This window comes from Aythya ferina (assembly GCF_964211825.1).
Source record: "Aythya ferina genome assembly, chromosome: 1".
NCBI classification, from domain to species: Eukaryota; Metazoa; Chordata; class Aves; order Anseriformes; family Anatidae; genus Aythya; species Aythya ferina.
Genome location: NC_140296.1, coordinates 45,773,360 through 45,798,417, shown reverse-complemented (window position 1 = coordinate 45,798,417; position 25,058 = coordinate 45,773,360). Strand labels below are relative to the sequence as shown.

General features: G+C 38.2%; 1 long non-coding RNA gene across 1 annotated transcript; it reads right to left on the bottom strand.

The window, feature by feature from the left end:
• Positions 1-11,233: 11,233 nt before the first annotated feature.
• LOC311429648 lies at positions 11,234-24,849 on the bottom strand. Its single transcript, XR_014688323.1, has 4 exons — positions 24,669-24,849; positions 21,541-22,255; positions 18,379-18,475; positions 11,234-11,720 (listed from the first exon to the last, which is right to left on the bottom strand). It is a non-coding gene; the product is annotated as an uncharacterized lncRNA (long non-coding RNA).
• Between the last annotated feature and the right edge of the window lie 209 nt (positions 24,850-25,058).

Here is a 25,058-nt window from a genome sequence, read left to right as displayed (position 1 = left end):
AAACTACAGTGTACCAAGACATTAAACTCTGGAAAATAATTCCTACCTAGAGTTGTAGTTTAGATGCAGTCACATATATAAATTCATTACGCACCAGGCTATGTCAAGTATGAGTTTATAATTAATATTTTTTCCCAAGTTAATATACAATTATTAAAAAAAAAAAAAAAAAAAGGAAAGAAAAAAAGGTTCAGAAATAAAACCACCCTCTTCCTTGTTTTCTCCTTCTTTTGGTAACCAATGTTTGCACTGACAGTGAAATACAGCCTTCTCCAGATGTTGTCCATACTCAAAGTTTTGGCTGTGGTAGGGCTTTTAAGTACTGCACTCTTCCACTTTTATACTCCAGTACAATTTTATTTCCGTTTTCTCCCAGCTTTGAGCACAGTTCAGCAATCACTTGAGGTCAAGCAGCTAAGCTGTTTAGTACTTATAGTATGAGCCTCTGCAATAAAGCCAGTAACAGAGACTATCAAGAAATTCCTCACAAAGTCAGAGGAAATTCTCAAGTAACATCATTGCTATTCTCAATAAATGATTCTTTCTACAGAACCCTTGAGCTGGGCTGCATATTCCCAAGTACATTACTTTTCTATCTCCATACATAGAACTGGTGAGTATATATACCCTATTTACAGATGCCTCTGTCTGCAGAAGTTCAACCCTTTTATGAAGTCTGAGTGTGGCTTAAGGACACTTTAGACTCATCGTTTAAAAAGTGTAGCTGCACCATGTGCAGCATCAGATTTACATCAGAAATGTGTGAGAAAGGGCTGTAGCCGCAGATTCATGAATTTCTGCATCAGGAGGGTTTGGAGGGGGCAGATACAATGACCCTGTCTTTCCTGAATGCTTGAATGCCGTGTCAGCTAATAGGTGGATATCCTTCTCAGAAGTTAAACCAATTAAGTAACAGCACAGAGTCTGAATGGTTACATTGTTCTTCGTGAATTTTATGCAGAGCAGGTATAAATTCTGTAATGAATCCATGTGCTGTTACTTTCAACTCTTCTCCAAGCGGTGTTACTTTCAACTCTTCTCCAAGCGGATGACATTCTTGTGTATGTTCATCCACATTTGCAGTTCCGATGGATCACTGCACTTGACATTTCAGACAGAAAATGATCTAAAAAAATAAACACACTGCAATAATTTTGAAGGTTGATCAGCCCTTTAATGTGGTGTCAGTTGACTGTTAGCTTGTAAATTAGGCAGTGATCTGATTCTTTATCAATTTTTAGTGGTGTTTAACATCACCTAACTCATGAAGAAGGCAGCCGCAGTAGCCTGAAATGCAACGAGACTTTTATCTACTTGAGAAACAATGACAAGTCTTTTAAAAAATTTGGGATGATTTAAATACTCATGAAAGAGAAGCTGATGGCATTAGCTAACACAGATACTGTGCCAGTGTGCCTTGTGAGCTATCCAGCACAGCTCTGACAAGTCCCCTCCATCTGACAGGTTCTCCAGCAGCAGTTTTAGTAAGGGGCACCCACTTGGGCAGTGAGTCTTGTGAAAAATGGTGATTTAACCCAGCCTCACCCCGCCCCCCCCCCCCCCCCCAAAAAAAAAAAATATAAAAAAAAAGTGATATTGCTACAGATTCACCTTAGATTTTTTCTCCCCTTTTCTTTGGTTTTCCAATAATGCAAAGTGCACTCCCAAAACACTGAACAGGTAACTACTTTTAGTGGTTTCTGTAGAAAGGAGCTCCGTAAGCTGCATTTTGAGGACCAGCTATAGTTTTATTAGTGTGACAGATGTTTTTACTGGTAGTCAGAACTGAAACTGATGTTTTCTCTTTTGAGGATTTACATAATGTAATCGGATTTTTAGAGGATTCTTTTATCCCCTGGAAGGGTTCTGGATCCTCAAGCAAAGACATGCAAAGCATCACCAGGTAGACTTAACAAGAAAACAAAGGTGGCTTGGAAGCTATTACTAAAAATGCTAAGGCATTGTAAAATCTTCTGCAGAACACCTTCACTCACTGCATACCGAAGGCTACAGTCAAGACTACACTAACACTTTTTTGTTGATTACTTCTAAGATATTTTGTCCGTGGCAGAACCAACTTATCAACTTTATGAAGAACTTTTAGCACAGTGGATCAGTAGTGAAACTGCTGTCTGCATTTTTCTTTCCAGTCATGGTTCATTGGAGGTAAAGGATGTGTTTTGGATTAATTTAATTTACCATTAGTTTTATCATCTAATTTTACTTGACTATAGGACAACTCTTTTGCAAGCAGTAGCTGGGTCTGTGGTAATGTGGAAACAATCTGAGTTGCCTGAATTAATTATAATTTAAAACAGAAAAGGTAGTTTTGACATCTCTGGAATGGACAAGAAAATAGAATGTAGATTTAATTAGAAATAAAATGCACAATCTACTCTGCATGTAAATTATAGGTGATGATGTGGTTGATCATTCTGCAGTAAAATGGTTTAATGCCAGTCATCACTACAGGAATTAAGTTCTCTAAAAAAGCAAGTTGGTAGCCCCCATTATTTATTTATTTATCTATCTATCTATCTATCTATCTATCTATCTATCTATCTATTTATTTATTCAATATTATCCTGGAAAACAGAAGTTTAAATCCTTTATGCCTGTGTTAAAATGATTTTATGGCCTCTCAGTCTTTGACTTCAACTTTATAACAGAAAAGTTTTATATCAATTCTTACCATACTGGGTAAGAGTTACCTGAAGAAAGTGAACCAGAACAGGTTTGTCTGAAACAGAAATTTCATGCGTGCTTGATGGACACATATGGGTACATTCAGAATGTGATTACCTTCACTCTAATGGAGAGGCTTAAAGCTGTTCAGAAGAAGCATGCTTTACAACATTCCTGTTTTTCACTGCTGACAAAAAGGGAGATTGAAGAGGGACTGATTCCACTGTTCATTACTGATGCCTGAAGCGAGATGAGATACTGCTACCAGCTGTGCCAGATTGTAAAACCTGTACAATTTTGCACCCTCAGCACTTAACCAGACCTGGTGGAAATAGCTGGACACAATGTATTCATGATAATGATGGTTTTCTTTCTTTCTTTTCGTCTCCCTTCACAGATAAAGGGTTCTCAAAAAAGTTGAACATTGTGATTGTCAAATTTATCTATTCCAATGATTTTAAGGATACAACAACCAACTAACCAAACAAAAAACTTCCGGCTTCTGGGCAGGTTCTGACCTCTCTTACATACATGTGAACTCAGAGCAATTCTAGTGAGATCTGTTAAGGATGACGAGGCAACTCCATGCCTAGGTCACTCTAGGTCTGGAGTGACAGCGGTATGTCTGATTATAGTCAAGCACTTATAATGGTAGGGTTGTTTTGAGCAGTCAATGATGGAGCAGTAATGGTTTGCTCATTATGTGTACAGTTCTTCAAAGTGCTAGCAAATGTACTTTCTCTTTAAAATGGTGGAATAGGTAGTGAATATTAGGAAGTATATGAGCAGCAAATAATTTACTACTGGCATTATTGAATAATTATCTCTAGATGAAATTGCAAGACTGCAGTGTTTTTAGAGGCCATTTGTGACCCATAAAATATAGGTTAAAACCCATTCTACCACTTGCTTTTGCAATTGTTGCAGTAAACGATGGAAAGGTATGAAGCAATCACAGAAGGAGAGATCTTTGGACTACTATAATTTCTAAAACTATAGAGATAGATTAACTTGCCCCAAAATTTGATACTTATTTCATTGTATTCATCACTGAGCCAACATAAATATAACACATACCACCAGCATTTTCTCTTTCCAAAACTGTCCTTGTTCTGTGTAAATGACAAGGTAAAGAGTGTTCATCTTCATTTTTCTATCATAATATAGGGGAAAATGAGACTGGATCTAAGTACACATTTAAAGAGGAAATTAAAAGTCCAAAGCAAGGACCAAAACAAGTTAAGACCATCTTCTAGAAGTGCATTGGGGCAACTTCTGGGGGAAAAAAAAATAGTTTCTTCTGTGGATTACAGCAGAAAAAAATTAAGCTTTCCAACATGAAGAATGGTTGCAAAGCCCCCAAAGGAACAATTTTCATGTGGAGCTTGTCAAATTCATGGAAGAGAGAATGTAAGTTACCTAGTAACTCTTGGTGATATGGCACTGGATTGAAAGACCAGGAAGACCCTGTTAGTCCTAAATTTTCATATTGTTTCATATATTCATGTATTTTCATATATTCATATATTATATATATTTTATATATATTTCATATATTTTATATATATTTTCATATATTCATATATTTTTTCATATGTATTTTTTCATGTATTTTCATAATGAAAATACAGTCAGGGAATCTTACTTTTTTTTGTGACTAAACCAAGGTGAGTCATTGTATCTCATGCTCAGGACAATAATGTCAAACAGGACATCTTACATCAGTTTCAATCTCTCCTACAAGGGAATTTTTACAGTCTTGGAAAATTCACACAGGATAAAATCCAGAGAATATAGCTTGGGAGTCAAAACAGGATCAAGACAAAATGTAAGAGCTCAATTTTTCTGCCCTGTTTCTGAAGGTAATTTTCATTGTATTCAGCAAGATTCAGATAACCTCTCTCCACACATTAGGTCCATGACCAGCTTTAAATATAAAATAAGTTTAAAAGGATCAGGCTGAAGGCAAAGCATGACAGAGAGATGTCTGAAATGATAAAGAGAATGTGTAAATACGCAAGTCTTTGATCTAAGAGGTATATTGACTTCAACTAGTATCAGCCTTATAACTTCTGATGACTGGAAACAAAAAATTGTCACAAGATCATTTCTGAAAAAAAAAACAAACCAAACACAAATGAAAACAAACTCCCTCCCCCCACATCAACACACCTAACAGTGTGAAAACAAATCAGGTAATTTATAATAGGTATCTACTCCATGGAAGCAGTGTTGCTTTTCTTGCCATACTGCATTCCTATCACTAAGTGGCAGTATGTTAAAGTATATAGAGCACCATTACTACGAGCTTACAATTTCCATATCTCTTTTCTGCAACCTAAAATGGCTACATTCCAACATCATACTTATCTCTGACTCCAACGAAAACTACCCACCTATTTATTTAATAAAAGGTTTCCCATGTCTCTACCTTTTGAGATCAAAAGTAGTTAGAAGAAAATATTTATGTCACATGGCAGTTTTGCAAGTGGTTTCATGCTTTTCTCTTTTCTCTTTAAGACTTTCCCTATAACTCAGAAGAGTTTTAACACGAAGACCTGCATTTTGGATTAGTATCCAAATCAACCCCTTGGTTTTAGTGTTCCTGCAGTAGCTTGATCTCTCACAAGAAATTCTAGAAGGGGAGTTAACAGAAAGCATCAAAAGAGTTCAAGCATTGAAATTACTTTTTTGGTATCATAGAATCAAGGTTGGAAAGAACCCCCAAGATCATCTGGTCCAACCATCCCCTTACCACTCATCTCAGTATATGTTATAGTGTATATATATAGTACCTAAAATATAGAAGTAACAATTGCATATATTGACTTAAATAGGAGTATATTTTATGAGAGGATCCCAAGTTACTCAGGTAGCTGAGCAAGGTAGACTCAACTGAGACCTATCTAATTTCTGTGGCAGTTGCTTCTGAAGGAGACTTTTGCTAAACTGCATGAGAAACCACCTCTCCAACATCTCTTGAAAACATACAGCTTTGGCACACAACCACCATTTTAATGGTAAACTATGTAGGGACAGGTAGAAGCTGAGAGGCATACAATAAATTCTGTGTTTTTTTGCAGATAAGCACCTGACCAAGTCACTCAATGAAAGGGCCCAGTTCTGACTGAAACGTCCTTGAATTCTCCCCAGTTTCTCATTTGATCCTTTCTTGAAACCCTTTCTTGAAACCTCTTTGGTTAAGTTCAACATGAGGAATGGGAATAACCTAGATAGCTTCACCGTGAAAACACAAGAGAAACATCCACTGCTCAAAGAAGAAGGCACTTCTACTACATAATTCAGCATAAAGGCAAGTGTGGCAAAGCAACAGCCGTTTGCAGCACTAGATACCAGACACAGTGGATGCAGTGTCATCAAGGAGGAATTTTGCAAGGCATTTAGGAAAAGGGGAAGAGAGAAGAAGAAAGGAATTGGGATCCCACAGCTGAGTTTGAATCATTGATGAAACACGAGCAGACATCTCACACATTTCATCTACAGCATCACACATGCTTTATATAAAAGCCCATATTGGGGCAGCCCTGCCCAAAACACTCATCACAATAGAGACCATCTCTAGCACCACTAAATAACTCTATTTGTCTTCAAAGCATAAACAGAGTGGTTAAACTGTGTAGAATGAAAGGGAGATGAGGTCAGGAATCCCTTGTCTCTGACAATGCTGTGTTAAGAGTGCCATGAAAATACAGCTTCACTACTCATTCACCATGGTTCTCAACTGCTTTTTTTTTTTTTTTTTTTTTTTTTTTTTTCCTAAAGAGAATTTTTGCTGCTTCATGCTTTAAAAATTACTTGCCAGTGGTAATTTGCTAGCAGTTTTTAACTTTTCCTATCCATAGCTTCAGCAGGATAGGAAAAACTGCCAATTAAGCTTTCTGAATAAAATATAAACATTTAAAAGCGACTCTGCTCAAGCACTGCTGAAACCTAAAACAGTACACACAAGAGAAAACTGCTGCTCTCTGTTTGCAAGCTAAAAATGCCTGTTGGCTGAACGTCTTTGCATGGGGGAGAGAAGGAGCGAGGGAGCAGGCCTCAGATGGATAACAGGAGCTTAATAGTCACCTTCTTCCACCTTCATCTCCTGCAATGCCTTTTTGTCTTTCCCATCTGGCTCTCACAGAAAGAATGGTTTCTAGGATCTCTCTAACACATTTTCAATGAGTCCTATGGTGATCAGGCACAAATTCCCACAGATGCTATGTTTTTATCCATACACTTCTGGAAAGGTGAAGAAAGGAAATGGAGAAGATCCTGTTTCCAGAAAGGATGCTATCTTTTCCATCTGTGTAAGGGAAGGAGGGAGATTGCAGCACACCCTTGCATGCAATCTCCAAGGCAGGAAGGCATCCTGATTCCCCAGAGACTCCAACTGCTACAACAAGGTGTAGGAGAGTGGAAAAAGTGTCTAAAAAAGCTCAATTTATAGGTGTTATTTTGGGTTTGCTTTTTTATTATTTTTTAAATGTTTTTCAGAGAGGCAATTTTTTCAGATTTAGATGTCATTTTCCACTGAAGCTTTGAAAGGATCTGAGAACCCCAGAGCTGGCAATACCAAGATAGTCTTGCAAATGCTTTGAAGGAAAGAGCCTGAAAAGAAGCAGTCAATTTACAAATTTTCTGATTTATTAAAATCTTATTGACACTGTTGAAACTCAAACTCTCAAACTTTCAGAATAGCACATGACAAACACAAGTTTTTTTTTTTTTCAGCCTGAAATGTTATCATTTACCTGTTTTCCCAAGGATATGTATCTCACATGATGGTGTTCTGTGATCATCTGTGTATGTGTATGTTTTTACACTTGTAAGCATATGTATTTCTCATTCTCACCACAATAATTTTAAACACATTATCCAATTTTAACCATGTTTGACAAGGTGCTAATTTTTTCAAATTGTGTTGAATTAAGTGTTTATAGATATAGCTAGGAGTTCCTACTCCTGTCCCAGAGGAGAAAGGCTGCAATGCAAATGCAAATGCTAACACTACAGACAATTCACATGAGAGGTGAGCCTGAAGATTTAAATTCATAACAAATGAGGTATCGCCTAGTCCACTGATGGAAAATTTTCCTGGTTTTGGAACTGCCAGAAAACCTGAAGGTTAGTGGTTTGTATAAAGTCTTGGCTATAAAGTATCTTAAGACTGTTTCATCTTTTCTGGACATGGCTATCTTTCTCACCCAGGTCATTTTGCACCCTGCTTGGATCTGGCTTACTTTTTGGTCCAGTAAGATGTTCTTTAGCAATTTCCTTATTTTCTTCAGGAAAAAAAAAAAAAAAAAAAGAGAAAAAAAAAAAAGGCAAAACACTAGCCATGCTAAAAGGCTCACATCTGCTATATCCCCCTAAGACCTTGTTTTTCATAGCAGTACAAGTCCCAGATGACCTCTTCCCACAGTGGGATTACTGATCTGCTGAACAGTAGCATCAAAGAATAGCAGTTCCTGCTGGTGGTCTTCCACTTTGGAGCTGTGCCTCCTAATTTAACTTTCTCATTATCCATAGCATTGGTTTAGACATGCTTCCTAGGTATAAATGCTTCCACACTCTGTGTCTGCATGATCACCATGACCAAAATGTTGATGATATTTCCCCATGTCCACACCTCAGCAGAGAGCAGCTGATGCTTCGCACCAGAGCATTCCTGAATGCAGAAAGAAGCCTTCTGGTAATAAAGCAAAATGTTTATCTGGGGGATGAGGGAACAGCCTCTGACCACAGATCTCTGGCTTAAAGGTTTCATTACACTGTCTTGGGAAAGAAATTTTCTTCCTTCTTATTTCTGACATTTCTTCTAGTCCCTTTGCTTCGCATACTGTTCACATATCCTTCTAACAGTTGACCTTTTCTCTTCCTATTCACCCCTCTACTTAACAAGTCTCCCTCCCTCCCTCTCACCACCAAAGGATATGCTGCCACTTGGCTAACTGCTCGTCATCAAAGCTGTGCGTGTGATTTAGGGAGGTCTGATTTTCAGCTCCATGAGGTCAGTACAGACCCATTCAATATTCTTCAGACACTAAGCTGGCTCACTCTTCTGTGTGGAGCTGGCAGAGAGATGTTCCCTCCCTCTCCTCTTCATTTTATGTGCACATTAAAAGTATCCATGACCAAATCAAAAATCGTGCAGCTGTTTCAATAGCTGCAAAACTGCTTAGAACTGGGAGCCCAGAGTATAGAGAAAGAGACCTTTGTGAATTGAACACTCTCTGAACTAACTTGTTTGTGAAAACCCATGTATAATTAAAGCCTCTCTTGTTAGTGAATGGAGCCATACTTAAATATACACAATGTATATCTTTATTTCCAGCTCGAATCTTTCTGAGGATGTTTTCCAGCAATGTGTATTATGTGGCTTCAGCAACTGCAGTGCATCATCATCATCATCGTTCAAGCAGTGGAGCTCCCTGCTACATTATGAGCATCTTTCCCCTAAAATACTTTTTGATGGACTAGAGTATAGCCAGTCTAGACCTGAGCTCCATAATAAATGGATGTTATGATTCCTCTAATGGCAAGGTCCTTTCCTCCACTGCAAATGGAGATGTAATTGAGATCTGCCTCACCCTTTGCATGCTGAGAGACAAAATAAACAGTAACATTCATTTATCTTTTTCCATTTCCCTTACCAAAAAGTCAACTTCCAAAGAAAATGTTTACCAAAACATTTCCCTGAACAATCTGAATAATATTTTAATGGGCCACTTACTTAGTTAGTATCTAATTAAATTTTGCATCATGAAGAGCACATTCAAATCACTGTGGTATTGTGAATAAGGATTCAATAAAAAAAATACAGGATAAAAGAAATCTGCAAAATAACCACCATTAAACTAATGAGTAAAAATTCAGCAGCTATAATAAAATCCACCAGAGAACAAATAAACTGCAAACAACCATATTACCAAACAATATTAGTCAGGTTTCATCTTGTTCCCTCATGCATCTCTACACAGAACAGGAGAAAAAAGAAATACTCAGAGGAGAACATTTTGACAGAAGTAAGGGCCAAACACACATACACAGAGAGATGCAGTAAACACTAGCAGCTGCATGGCTTAAGGTACCAAATAGTATGAAATCTCTTAATTAAAAAATGAATTAATTGTCGTGAATATGTTTCTCGTGACAGAGTACATTTGTGCTTCTGGAGAATGCAGTTCCTACTAGCACATTTAAAATATAATCTTTCTGACAGTTTTACCTATAATATATGGGAATAATACTAAGAACAAGGAAACAAACAATCAGTGTTCCTCTTTTGCTTGAACTTGGGCTTATCACACCCCACCTGGATCCCATAAATATTTTCCTAAAGGTTGCTTAGTTTCTGCACTGCTCCGTGACCCAGTTCAGCAATACACATCCATAATACTAAGCTCAAGCTGCTCCACTGAAATCAATACTCACACGCCTAAGTGCTTTGCTATAAAAGGGACTGGATGGCTATAAGGCCATTGCCCTGTCACTCCGCATAGAGTGATTTCCCTGCTGTGCAGTATAACCCTCTAAATGTAATCCGCTCAGTGTATCAAATAAATATCTCTATTGGAACATTCCACCCAGGGCTTATTTGTGTTGTGCGTGAATGTTATTTATTAGAAAATTTAAACATTATTGCAGCCAATTAGAAAAGCGCTTTTTATTACTTGCAGCCTTTGCTACTGCCAGTGCCCCACGTCCTCCCCTTGACACAAGCGTTATATACTGGCTCACTTAAAAAGGCACAGTGAGCAAGAATGCCTAGCTCTACAAAGACGTTCTGCAATCTGAACTCCAGGTGTGTCAGTAGTCAGATTTTGGCTCTACTGCTTGTGCTTAAAATTAAGCAGGCATGAACACAAGTACTTGTAAGATTCAAATTTCTAAGTTCATAAATTAGGAGCTCAATCAGAATAAGAGAGGTGTTCACTCCTCTGAGCTTGTGTTCAAAATAAAGTATATATTTGTGTAAAAGTAACCTCCTGTCCTCCATATTCCCAGTTTTTGGAATACCTTCCAGTTCACTTCCATTTGACCCATGTTAGGAAAAAAAGCAGAATACAAATATCAGAAACTTCTCCGTGTGCATTGGTTTGCTGCAGGTAAAGAAGCACTTCCTAAAGAATTATGTTTATGTTGTTTTGTCTGAGCTTTCTGTAATGTCTTTTGAATGCCTACTACTCGAAGAGATAGGGGAGTGAATATCTTATTGTAATGTCCCATAAAGGACTGCAGGTCAATCCTACAATGAAAATATATGGAACACATATTTTGTTTTATGTATCTAACCTTTAACCTCAGAAATATACATAAAAAGTGAATTTACATGGTGGGTTTCTTAAAAAATTTTCCATAGTCTGTTTTGGTACTTGTAGCAAGTAATTTTGATGAATGCTTGACGTAAAGTGTTTTTTTGTTTGTTTGTTTGTTTGTTTGTTTTGTTTTGTTTTTTTTTCATACCATCTCCATTCATGTCTATAGTCTGCTCCAAAAGAGTATTTTGGTAGAAAAACTTAGACTGCTTTGACTCCGTCTATCAGCACACAAACCAAAATTTATTATGGGGTGAGCTTGTGTGTATACGAATCCCAGGCTCTACCTGTGTAATTTGTTGAAACACAGTATTGAAAACAATTTGTTTAATACAGACACTTCACCTTACATCTCAATGTGAATGACATTCCTACAACAGTAGACAATTTCCCAGTAAAGTCAATGGAGGGATGGAGGTGCTTTCAAAGGATCCCAAAGGATATAATTTTATATTTGTCTAAATTTGAATAGTATCTCCCGTTTCTTAAGACCTTGAGAGATTCCTTGCCTCTGAGGAATCAATGGACCTAACTCTTCCAATGGAGTGGAAACAACTAACTTCAGAAGACTGCTTTTCCGTGTTCCTTAAAATTAAGTAAAGGATAGGTTCATCCTGTCTCAAATTCTGAGTTAGGCACTGAGCAGAGCACTCCTACTTGTTGAAAACTCTCTCCACTATGTCGGAAGCTGGCAAAGGGGTCCAATGTACTCTGAGGAAATGGAGGAAAAGGATTAATATGGGTATCCCCAGACAGATTGATCTAATCTACCTTCATGCAAGGGTAAAAATAAGTACATTAATTTTTCTCTAACAATCCTACCTGATAATATAGAATGGGATATACTGCATAAAAAAGAAAGACATTCTAACTAGAAGTATATGCTATTTGTTATAAGCTTAACAACAAAAGGAAAATAAACATATCTGAGAACATTTAAATAAATGGCATGAAAAACATACAACTATACATATGAAAGATGAGTGGTCATAATTCCCTGAATTAATGGTACCCAAATTCTAGATTCATACTACCTTTAGTTATTTTGCACAGGACCTCTCTAGCTTCTTAAAACAACAGTAAATTAAAAAAAAAAAAAAAGTTATTTAACAAATTTAGATAAGAGTTTTTCAACTGGCATTTCCTGATTTCATTTCTCATGACACATATTATATTAATTTAAATCACAATTGTGTTATTTTTGTTATAATACGTCTTCATACCTCTGAAACCTCTGCTTAACAGTGCTGACAAGGGCAAAGGCAATGTTATAAGGCTTTGTGTATTATTTTTCATTAATTACTTTTAGGCATGTAAGTCTCAGTCTTCAAGCACTCTTCTGACCTGTTTACCTCGCAGTAAGCAAGCGTGAAGAGTAGAGGAGAGCTGATGAACATTTGTAGGATATATTGGCAGAAATTATGTGCCTCCTTTACTGACATTTAGGACATACCAGGATATAGGAGCCCTAGATTCAACTCACTCTTCTGTGTGATGATATCTGACTATCAGTCTCCCATTTCCCTGGGGACTGTCTTGATGGTGCAATGGTACCAGGTTCTTAGTTTCTCATAAGATGCTGTTTCCTTTTGTATAACTATTAAATATTAATGCAAGAAGGAGCTGATGTCCAGATCACTCACACTCTGGATGCATGCCCTAATCAATAGGTTACCACAAAAAAAAAGGACAAAGAATCTTTCTCTGTGAATCTACCTTTTTCATGTCCTTGTTTGATCCTAAGCTCCTAAAATCAGCTTTGTGGTGTTCTTTTTTTTTTTTTTTAGTTGTTTTTATGTAGCATAAAATTGAATTATTGTACTTTTATTTAATGGAAGGAAGCTTAATTTAATCTAAAATTTTATTCCTGTCACCACAAAGACCCTCTGCTCCCCCCATACCTCAAATCAGTGCCAACTCAAGACTAGAGAGTTCACTCATACAGAAGGGGATATGAGGGGCAGTAGCGCAAATGCAGTGGCCGTGAACAGAGTTCCAGCCCAAATTATATGTCTGCATATATAATATTTCCTAATTAAGAAACACAATTACTATCACCTAGGCCACTTGCGGTAAGTGAAAGTTTGCACTGCCAATGGGAACTGACACGAGATGGGATTACTATCACCATCACAAGAGCGAGGCATCCTTTGATGAGTTCTACAAACAACTGCAGCTGAATATTGTTCTCAGCTAAACTCCATTCCCAGGTGAAGTAAGCTGGAACATATCTGTGTGTCAGCAAGGCTATTCCACTTTTGCTTCACATCTCCAAAACAAACATGTTTACTCTTCAGGTGAAAATCGGTCATGAATAGTATCTGCCTAAAAATTAAACTACTGGAAAGTGTTCTGAACAACTATAATAGAAAGGGTCAGATGCACTAACATATTTTATCTAACATTGTCATAAAAACTTTCATGCCAACAGTATATGATATTTACATGTGAAGCCAACTTACAAATTCAGGACCTTGAATTCTCTCTCTTAAGATTAAAGTCTTTGTTAGGCCTTATGATACTCTAGGACGAGTAGGTTCTCACAAATATGCCAAACAATGGCATTTATTTCTAAATAAATAAATAAATAAATAAATAACTGCCCTTAAGCAGTTTTGCATTGCATGCATTCAGCCTATTACTTTATATTGTTCAATTTTATATATGTGTATACAGAACAAGAGCAAGACTAACTTTCACACCTCTCTAGTTCATTTCTTTTCTAGTTCAATTATTTGCTGCTGCACCCCTCTTATGCTTTATTCATTCAACTGGAGAAGTTTTCCACAAGGTATACCCTTGGGCATATTACCCCTTTCACTGGTTATTAATCTATTCAAATTAAAAAAAAAAAAAAAAAAAAAAAAAAAAGAGAGAGAGAGAGAAAAGTGCACTTTACTGCATCATCCAGATCACTAATGGAGATGTGAAACAACACTTGACCCACTATTGATTCCTGGGGCACCCTGCTGGCCTCCAAAAAAGCTAAAGCACTGGGCATGTAATGACAGAAGTTTTGCAGGGAAAAATTGGAAGGGATGTGAAGAGGAGAAGGTGCTTTAAGGGCACTGGTTCCTCTGCATTGTACCTGCAGAACAGCAGGTACCTCACCAAAAAAGCAGACTGGGAGGCAGTCTTGTGGTGATTTCTCTATGACCATTTTTTATAGAAGTATGACACAATCTCCATCAGTGTCATTTCTTTCCTTATTAGGCAGAAGTGATAAATCATGGTCATTTAAACACTCAAGGAAACACAACACAAAGTTTGAAGGTCCCACTAGAAACATATGTTTGGATATCCCTGTGACTGGAACCACTGAACAGGCTCTCCAAATGGGTGAGAATACTGCAGAACCAGCTGAATTAATTTAATTTATTTAATGTGTTTGGGATCCAAAGGCAACAAGATTTTCAGAATGTTTCAGATTTGAATGCATCAGCTCTGAGTGAAATCTTTTCCACATTCTGGATAAAGCTCTGGCCAATGTTGACTGTCTTTCCTCATCCAGCCTGTCTATAATAGAAACACAGTACAATACAGAAGTAGAATTACTGTATCACTCTAACATAAAATCATCACCAAAAATAAATGTTTTTCCTGTCCCAACCCAAATTTTGAAGGCTTAAATAGTTTTCAACCTTGACTGAAGACACCTCTCCCCAGAGACCCAAGCAATGTCACTCCCTGACTTGTCTCTGGACAGCAGTGGGTCCCTTTTGGAGTCAGTTAGAGCTGGCTCTGATCTGACATGGGGCAGCTGCTGGGCTCTGCTCACAGAGGCCACCCCTGAAGCCACCCCACTACCAAAACCTTGGCACACAAACCTGTTATAAACATAATTGTAACAATAGTATGAATCACACAGAATCACAGAATTTCTAGGTTGGAAGAGACCTCAAGATCATCGAGTCCAACCTCTGACCTAACACTAACAGTCCCCACTAAACCATATCCCTAAGCTCTACATCTAAACGTCTTTTAAAGACTTGAAAATTAAATAATAGTGTGAAGGACATTTAAAACAAAGTCAAAAAATGCAGTAAAATTTTCTTAAACTACCACCATCTTTTCTATTTCATGAATTTTCTAGGCTGGGACAATCTGTAATAACACTATGAAAGGTTGGTATCTTCCCCATTTTTCTGCATCCCCAAATGCAAAGATACTGGTATGGTGAAAGGTCCCTTGCTACTGTCAAAAGCCCACACTGATCCTCAGCAGAGGCTCTAAGACAAAAACATCATTAGTTCAGTCAGATGGGAAAGGACTTTTGTTCACTAGATCAAGGCACCAACAATCTTTTCTTCCCTTAGAAAGGGGGAGGCTTTGAATCATGGAATCATTTAGGTTGTAAAAGGTGTCTAAGATCATCAAGTCCAACCATTAACCTAGCACTGCCAAATCTACCCCTAAACCATGTCATTTAAGCACCACATCTACACATCTTCTGAATACCTCCAGGGATGGTGACTCAACTACTTCCCTGAGCAGCTTGTTCCAATACTTCACAACCCTTTCAGTGAATAATTTTTTCCTGATGTCCAACCTAAACTTCCCCTGGCACATCTGGAGGCCATTTCCTCTTGTCTTATCACTTGGTGGTTCTGAGCAGGGACAGACCCCCACCCCACTACAAACTCCTTTGAGGTAATTGTAGAGTGATTAAGTCTCCCCTGAGCCTCCTTTTCTCCAAGCTAAACAATCCCACTTCCCTCACAAGACTTGTTCTCTAGACCCTTCACTGGCTTCGCAGCCCTTCTCTGGACACACTCCAGCACCTCAATATCCTTCTTTTAGTGAGGGGCCCAAAACTGAACACAGTATTCCAGGTGCAGCCTCACCAGAGCTGAGGGTCCCCTTAAGAGCCTCTGAGTACTGTGATATCCCTCAGAGCAACTCTTAACACCTGGTTGTAATCCACTGACACTGGCAGGTAAGTTTGCAAGGAGAAGAAAGCTCACTATTTATTTATTGCAAAACCTAAAGGGGAGTGTTTCTTTTACTTTTCACTTTCTGGAAGAGGAGGGCCCCTTTGTAGTATTGAGTCTTGCAAGACTGCAAAGCCCATGTGTGCTGAAAGCCTTTGCAGGGATGGCAGTGGTACCTGAGAATACAAGGCCTGCACATCTGTCTGCCTGCTCCTGCAGCAGCCGGATTTATTCAAATTAGAGCAGGCTATCAGCAGTAAGCTACTAATGGGATAACTTCTGTCACCCTTCATTCACCTTCTGCAACTGGTGTTTGTAGCAGGAGTAAGCAATGGGACAATGTGGTAAAGATAAAAATAATAATTAAAAAAAAAAAAAGAGAGAGAAAGAAGAAAGAAAACAGGAAAAGCAGGAAAACCAATGAAAAGTGAAATTACATCTGAGGAACAGACTGGTTCCTCTAGTATGAAGAAAAACTTCTGGCATATTTGCTGGGCTTCTCAAAGTAACAGAATGACATGTTGTTCTTAACGCAAACATTGTTCTGAGGCTGTTCATTTTCATATTTAGTCATATCACAGCAAAGCTAAGGGGGTGTCAATCATGCTCAGTACATCTGACTGGGTGAGCGCTCCCTTCACAGCTGCATCTGGCAGAATACACTCCTTATTTATTATATTTTTAGTAAGGCATGCTATCTTGTTCATGTGTGAGAAACTGTAATGCATCTTTCACATTTAAAGTGCCCTCTGAAGCTTTCTGCCTCACAACCTCCTGCCTACTTTCACTGTTACCACTAAATTTTTTATATTGTCTTGAGCATCTCTGAAAGAATTGCAAATTCCAGATAGAACATGATTAATTTAGCACTGTCGTCTCCTACAATATAGTGTACAGCCGTCCATCCTTCTTTCAGCACGGCTACGTCTTATCTCAGCTCTTAGTGAAAAACTAAATTAAGGCAAAGGCTGAAGTCGTTCATGTGTGCTACTTTTAAAATTAATTTTTGCTGACAGCACCACGGAGTCAAAAGCATGTACTTGCATTATGAAAGCCAGAACAGAGATTAAAATATATGTGTATTTTTGTTATTCCAGGAAAGAGAGTCTTTTGCTCCTTCTACATTAGTCATTTTCCCAAAGGACTCAACAATCCTCTTATTTGGGGAGTAAAAGTCGACCCATCTTTTTCCATTTGCTAAAGATTTCTGCTTCTTACTGTGTTTAACTCTTTGTACACTCTCACTTTACAAGACACAAGCAAAGTTTTGTGATGGGCATTTTGAGTGAGGAAGATGAAAGACGATTTGGGAACGTTAATATTTTTTGCATTGTTGCAGTTCCACATACTTGAAAGCTTTTACATCCTAAGATTTTCTTTTAACTTTAAAACTTCTACAATGTTCAGAATTGAAGCAAACAAACAAAAAAATTAACTGAACTTAATATTTTCTTCAACGTTTTCACTAGTTCAGAATGCATTGTAGTTTTTAAAATGATGCTAAACCCCAAATCTGTCCAGTTTTATTTTCCATTTCTCTACTTGGTATTATCAGGAACAGCTTTTCACCCCTGTGATGCAGAGTTGAAACTGAAGGAAGAACAGTGGGGAAATTAAATGTTTTCAATACTGGAACTGCTTCTCCAAAGCTACATATCACTGTTAAAGCAGATACGAAGTGCAACAGAGGCAGGCTCTGTCATTCCCTGTTTACTGCTCTGTAAAGCATAGTGAACTATGTTCACTACTTTCCAGATTACCAGCAAGGTTTAGTTGATGCATCTGAATCAGATCAAAGATGAAGAGAGCAGGGACAAGCTCAGCAGCAGCCTTGCTCATCCAGCATTCCCTTTTAACATGACTAACATTAGGCAATAGTCTGACTTTTCTCACAGTGACCATACTTGCAACAATTCTTTGCAAAAACTCTGAAGCATGTCTCTTCCAGGATGCTACAGTGAAAACAGGCCTTTGAAAACATGTTTGAAAGCAGAGAATGATGTGCCATCAAGCTGAGCTCCTCACAATACATGTATCAAAGGGAGCAGTTAGAGCAGCGAGGAGACAGTGATGCTCTTCTTGCTTGTGATGGTTTAACATAACCACGTGGACTCCCCACGTTGCAATTGCACTTGTCAAGGGAAGTAGAAATTTTATCCAAAGGTAGCCCAGTATATGGGTCTCTAAATGTAATTCTATTGCATAAAAAAAGACTGTAATAGTTCTTAGGAAAAGCTAAGAAGTCAGAATGGTACTGATGAAAAAGAGCAACATTCTGTATAAATACAAAATATAGAAAACTAGTTAGTTTTTTCTGTTTGTTTGTTTGTTTGTTTTTAGCACAAGGATTTATAACTAATCACAAATCAAGCATGCCTGAAAATTTCACATTTTAAGAAAGGCAAATGTCAAACTGGGATATATCAATAGGAACATACCTTTTAAGATGCATGAGTATGTCCTTGACAACCTTGACAGGGTCTCCACTGTAAACTTTGTCCTGGTCTGAGTACTGTATTTCAAGGCAGACACAGACTAAATGAGAAAGTTCAGTGAATTAGAAGAATGATGAGATATTTAGACAGCTTTTTGACTTTCAGAATAGGGATTGTTTAGATTGAAGAAGAGTAGCTCAAGGGAAAATTTGGTATAAATTTCAAAACACATAAATTTCCTTTTGAAGACAGAAAAAAACGTTTTTTTTCCCACATTCATGTGAACAGTAAAAGAAGGAATACAGTGAAACTAGTAAAAATAGTTTCTTGTTGGATAACAGGTGAAGCTTTCTAATGGATATTGAAGCACTGGGATAGTAGTGTACATCATAAAACACTTCTCATTGCAAAGGAGGTTAAAGTAATGCTCAAGGAATAATGGCAACAGAGTTATCCTTTAATTAAAAAAATGCAATGGACAAGATAACCTCCGTAAGACCCATTCCAATATAATTTTTATTAGATAACATAGTCCATGGGATCAGCTGTGAAAGCCAGGTGTTAGAGTGTTTAATACTACTTTGTGTCTTTTTCAGTGGGTGCAAGAAGTCAAAGTATTGGAAAAAGTCTACTGAAAGAAGACTTAGAATGGTATTTTGGATGAGATTCTCTCATACTTTGCTTTAAAATACACATCAATGTCCCTGCCTCTAATGGATAAAACCAGGAACTCACTACAAAAAGCTTCCCCAACAAAAAAAGCTTTTACCACGTATTCCAACCATAAGATAATACATGCAGGGAAGAATTACTCAGTAATAGAGGCCTCCAATTTTTTAAGGAAGATTTGAACAACAGATATGTGTAGCTTGAAGCTAGTGAGAGTAAAAGCCCTCTTCTGATAGATGACCATCTCCACACAGCAGGTTGGCTGCTGATGACATCCATGCATAATTTCTTCCAGATGTAGTCATAAAGAAAGAAAAAAATTGAGCCTAAATTATTAGGGATAAAACCTTCCATTACGTAGGTATGGAGCAAGAGGTGCGTAACTCACATGTCAATCTCTGTGACAACTGGAATACATTGGAACTATACAGAAATCAAAACATAAGACAGAAAAATGTTTTGTAAGAAGCCTGAAATTCTTAGCAATTAGCCTTTGGGAATTCTCTTAATGATACATCCTTTTTGAGAGTTCAGATCTCAAGGGAAGAATGAAAACACTTATTGTAGAGAAAGCTCACTGACATAATCAGAACATCACAGATCTCACTCGAGTAATTCCATTAGAAGTATGATTGGAACCTATAGCTTTTCCTGAAGACTTTTTTTTTTCTTCTTTTATTAACTATTATCTACAAAAAAATATTGGATTGTTTTTTGTAATGGTTTTACCACTATGCCCAGACACCAAAATGATTTAGTAGTGTAACTTTCACCTTCAAATACAGTAAAGCAATAATTAAGAATAAAAATAAATATATTCTCAGCTTGTTATTAGCTTACCAGGCCACACATTATATCCTCTCAGTTAAGAGTCAGAGGGGCAATCAAGTGATTTGCTTATGGGAAGAAATTTGGTATTGTAGTTAGGATTTAGGAGATCTGTTTCAGTTAGTTTTACCTCCAAATCAATTGAAAGACTTTAAGAAGTACAAAATGAAAGTTAAGGGCCCACACTTAATTTTCATGTCTATGGGGCCATTTTTCATGAGAAAAAAGACTTGCATAATTACTTGGAATAACTGTTGTTGCACTGACTATAGTTTTCATGTAGGATGTGTAACTACTGTGAAAAAGATAAGGGATTTAAAAAATGAAATCACAGCAAAATTAATGGGATAAGTGTCAATGACAGATATTTCAGTCTACCAAATTAAAAAATATAATCAAGGAAATACAAAAGCTTTTTGTTTCTCTTCAGGCTAAAAAAAAAAAAAAAATCAAGAAATTTCCTTTCAGGTAGACTTGAAAAGATTTTTGACTGAAAAGGTTCAAATTAAGAAATCAAAATATTTCATGAAAATTTCTGAAATGAAAATTTCTCACTTGATCATTTATTTACTGACTGCCTCATTTTTTCTGTTTATTTGCATCACAGCTATTTGCCAAATTCAGAAAAAATGTTCAACTACATTTTTGCTGGTGTTTTGCAAAGCCACAGCTTAAGGTAACTTATTTCTGAATAACTGGCCATACATTTGTTAACACTAATGTGCACTGTTTTCATTAACTCACAGAAAACTTTGGCCATCAATTTCCTTGAAAAGACCAGCTTTAAATATAGTTCCCCTGAAAGTCAATAAGACTTAAAGAAACTGTCACTTCATCATTTTAGTAAATTACCCTCAGATCTCCTATTCCAACACATACATGTGTGTATAGATTTCTCTATACTGCATAAATAAATTAATATTTAAGCAGTATGATGAAAAAGCAAAAATAAAAGGAAATTCTGAGATTTGAGTATCATACATTTCACCTTTAAAAAGAATGAAATACATAAATGAGAAGTAACTGTTATCAGAAGCACCTCAGTGTTAACTTCTAGGGTGCCAGATTATTTTAAAATAGATTTCTACAACCCCCTGCCCACCTTTCCATTCTTCTCCTCCAATAAGCAACTACACAAGAGAAATAGCAGCAGTTTACAGCTGAGTTGGTTATTCCATGAACTCTAAATAAAATATTATAAATGGTAAATTGTCTGGAGTGAATTAAGAGTAGTATTTGCACATTTTTTTGCTTGGCTGAGCCCATATTGTTTCTTTGGGAATAAGATATCATTTTTTAACATTTCCTTTTCTTATTCCCCTAGCCCAGCATCACTCATCTTTTACATTTTTTGCTGTTTTATCTCTGTGAAAAAGAGGTGTAAGTTAATTTTGCTCTTGGGAGAGAGATGTGTAAGAAGCAAAATTTCCAAACTTCTCATTAATGGCTGGAGGCAACCAAGGATCCTCTTTGTCCCAAGAGTAAAGGACTGTTGCATTCTAAGCATTGCTTTCAGGCTCTTAGAGTTTGCACCAGAAGCTTATTGGCATCAAATAGGTTATTTGAAAGAGAAAGCCTACACCATTTCCCAACCCTTCACTTGAATCCCTGAAGAGGTTCCTTACTGTCTGTGGAAGAGCAGATTGCCACCTCTTTCACTGTGCTTACCTTCTCCCTTGTGGTGCTGTTCTTACCTAGTGTCTTGTAGCTCAGCCAAAATAGCTTGGTATCTCCTACATTTCCAGAATCCTTCCACTCATGTTTTCCTTTCTGCTAATAGTGGCTTTCTTTTTTGGATGACACAGACACAGAGGGAAAGGTGTTTTAGAGGAGGTAGTGTTTTGTCCCAGCAGGATGTGGGGGTGGTATACTGTCAGGAGCAGGGGATCATGTCACTTGGCAAGTCCTCTACACCTTTATGCTCTTCTGCTCATTCCCTCACATACTTTCCCAAGGTTTTTCCTTTGCAGCCAATCCACATGAGTAGTGCAGCACGGAAGGAAAGGCAAAGACTTTCAGTTACTTTCCAAGTTCCTTCTGCCAGTACAACTTTTGTTTGCAATGGGGGATGTAAGAGGCCACAGATTTTTGGCCTCTTCCCCCTTTCTGTGAGTCCATTCACACACTGGAAAAAGTACCTGGTGTTCTCAGAACCAGGGATGGCAGCAGAGATATTTAGGCAGAAGCAGATCAGGTCTCAGCGTATTTCTAGCACAGTAAAATGTCAGAGGAGGACTTCTTTGGTTGAATTTCAATCACAGAGACTGTGATTCTCACACAAGGCACCATCCCTCAGTCTGAGCAACTGGAAAACAGTACACGGAGATGATTTTGCTCGGCTCATATTTTAAAAATGAGTCTGTATGTAATAGCTTTCAACTTGCTGCTGGTGGAAATGCAGGGGCCCTGAGGGGATAGAAAGGAGAAATGAAAACCACAGACTGGAGGTGCTGTGCCAGGAGAGGGTACCCCTTCTTGACATGGGTCCATTATCACTGAAGCAGGCTCTGAAAACCATCATTTCACTCCAAGCAGCGAAACATCATGTTTGCACTGAATTCTTCACTTTATCCAGTGCTGCAGGAACACCCTGTTCTTTCCCACTACCTACCAGAGGCTGTGAGTAAGTGTCAGGATTTTGGCTGATGGTCCCTGTGAGAAGCAAATGATACCTCATTTCCAAGTGACCTCTCCTTGCAGTTAAGGAGCTACTCCACATTTTCTGAAACTGTGCCTCCCAAAAGTATATTCGGAATCTTTTGTATGATCTGGAGGAAATGCAAGTTAGGTACTTTCCTATTATTCCCCTGGAAATTGTTCAGAAATGTGTTTCACTCCCAAACTGAACAGAAGGAGAACACAATAAGATTTTTATATTAAAAATGCAGTCACAAAAAGAAATAATTTATGAAATATTATACAGTAGACACTTTCTTTCATCTGGAGAAGTTCAAGCCTTCTTGTTTCAGCTGGCTGTATGTTCTCAGAAAGGGAGAACATACACCAGCTTCATTCCCACTCTCCCGTCACTTCTACTATGTAGCGTGTACTGTGTACATTAACAAGTAACTACTGCCTTTATAATCTTACCCTGCAAACAGGATAAAAGCAGTTTTTCTTTGTGCATAGTAAGTATTTCCCAAACCAATGTGACCCAGAGAGGAAGGGTCAAGCATAACCTTATGATTTACTAAGCACTCATGAACCCCCCCACAGGAGATATTCTGAACAGCCAGCAGTGAGAAAACCTTCAAATGGAAGATACATTTAACAAAACATTTATATTTAAACATATAGCTCATTCTGTACGAAACCTATTTCTTTTTTGATAATTCCTAATAGGCTAGGTCATTATCAAAAAAAAAAAAAAAGAAAAAAAAAGAAAAAAAGAATGAACTGACTATGTTTGCAAAGAAATTTATGAAAGACTAGAGCTGAAAGCTTAAAAGCCATGAAGGAAGCACAAAGCACTTTTTGCGTGTGTGTGTGTATAAGAAAACCCCTCATTATTTGTATGCTACTCTTACACTTTTATTTGCTTGCTTGAAATACTCAGACTGCCAATGCAATTTCATTGATCTTTTTTCATGCTACTTCTTAATTAGATTAAATGGAGGACAAAGTGTTTTACTTTGTTGGTGTTGCAGTTCAGGAGAGAAGGACTTCGGTGTGACTTCATTCAAAGGAGGTACTGATCATACACAATTCCTTTCTTTAGAAGAAAGTTCTAACTATTGCTAGCGCATTTCTAAATCAGGTCCTATTTTCCTGTGAAAATTTGAAAAATTTTGGATCTTACATGAAGTCTCTCAAAATTTTCTGCATAGTTTCACCTGTATGAGTCAAGGGACTTCAGGTAGCACAGGTATGAGTAAGATTAGGGTATAGCCTCCTTTTCATGGCAATAATTTTATAGTGATCAAAAAATCTATCCTCGATTTACAATGCTCAGGGATGAAAACAAATCACAGGTAAACAAATTATGAATTTAAAATAAAAGGCTGCTGAACTATAATACTACACAATATCAGACACAGCAGCTTAGCAAACAGATTTAGTTCTCCACAGGCTTTTTGCCTTTTTCTTTTTGAATTCTTAAGGCATTCTTCACAGAGTTTTATGTCCTTTCTCTCCACATTTGCTATCAATGAAGTGTTAGACCAGTGGTCAAAGGAAGAGGGGAAGAAAACAGAATGAAAAGGGCTCAAGGACTGAGATAAGGATGGGGAGATCACTCAACAATTATTGTCACGGGCAAAACAGAACCAACATAGGGAGAAATATGTAATTTATTGCCTAATACTAACAAACTAGAAAAGTGAGAAACTAAAAGCAAACCACAAACATGTTCCCCCCCCCCCCCCCCCCTCTTCCATCTCTTCCCCCCGAACAGCGCAGGGGAACAGGGAATAGGGGCTGTGGTCAGTCCCTAACACAGTCTCCGCCGCTCCATCACCATCACTCTCTGCCCCTGCTCCACGTGGGATCCCTCCCACAGGATGCTGTCCTTCCCGAAATGAGGCTGTGGGGGCTGCCCACAGGCAGCAGCTCTTCAGGAACTGCTCCCACATGGCTCCGTACCATGGGGTCCATCCCCCAGGAGCAAACTGCTCCAGCACGGGTCCCCCGCGGGTGGGCTGCAGTTCCGGCCCGGGGCCTGCTCTTGCGGGGGCTCTCCATGGGCCACAGCCTCCTCCAGGCCACATCCACCTGCTCCACTGGGGGCTCCTCCACGGGCCGCAGGGGAAATTCTGCTCTGGGGCCTGGAGCACCTCCTGCCCTCCTTCTGCACTGACCTTGGGGTCTGCAGGGCTGGTTCTCTCACATTTTCTCACTACTCTCTCCCAGCTACCGTTGCGTCGCATTTCTTCCCTTTCTTAAATCTGCTCTGCCAGAGGCTAAAACAGTGTTGCTCAGTGGCTCAGCTCTGGCCAGCAGCAGGTCCCTTTTGGGGCCAGCTGTAGCTGGCTCTGATCTGACCTGGGGCAGCTGCTGGGCTCTGCTCACAACAGCAACCCCTGATAAGGTCCCCACCGAGCCTTCTTTTCCCCAAGCTAAGCAACCGCAGTTCCCTCAGCCACTACTTATAAGACCTATTCTCTAGACCCATCACCAGCTTCATTGCCCTTCTCTGGACACACTCCAGCACCTCAATGTCCTTCTTTTAGTGAGAGGCCCCAAACTGA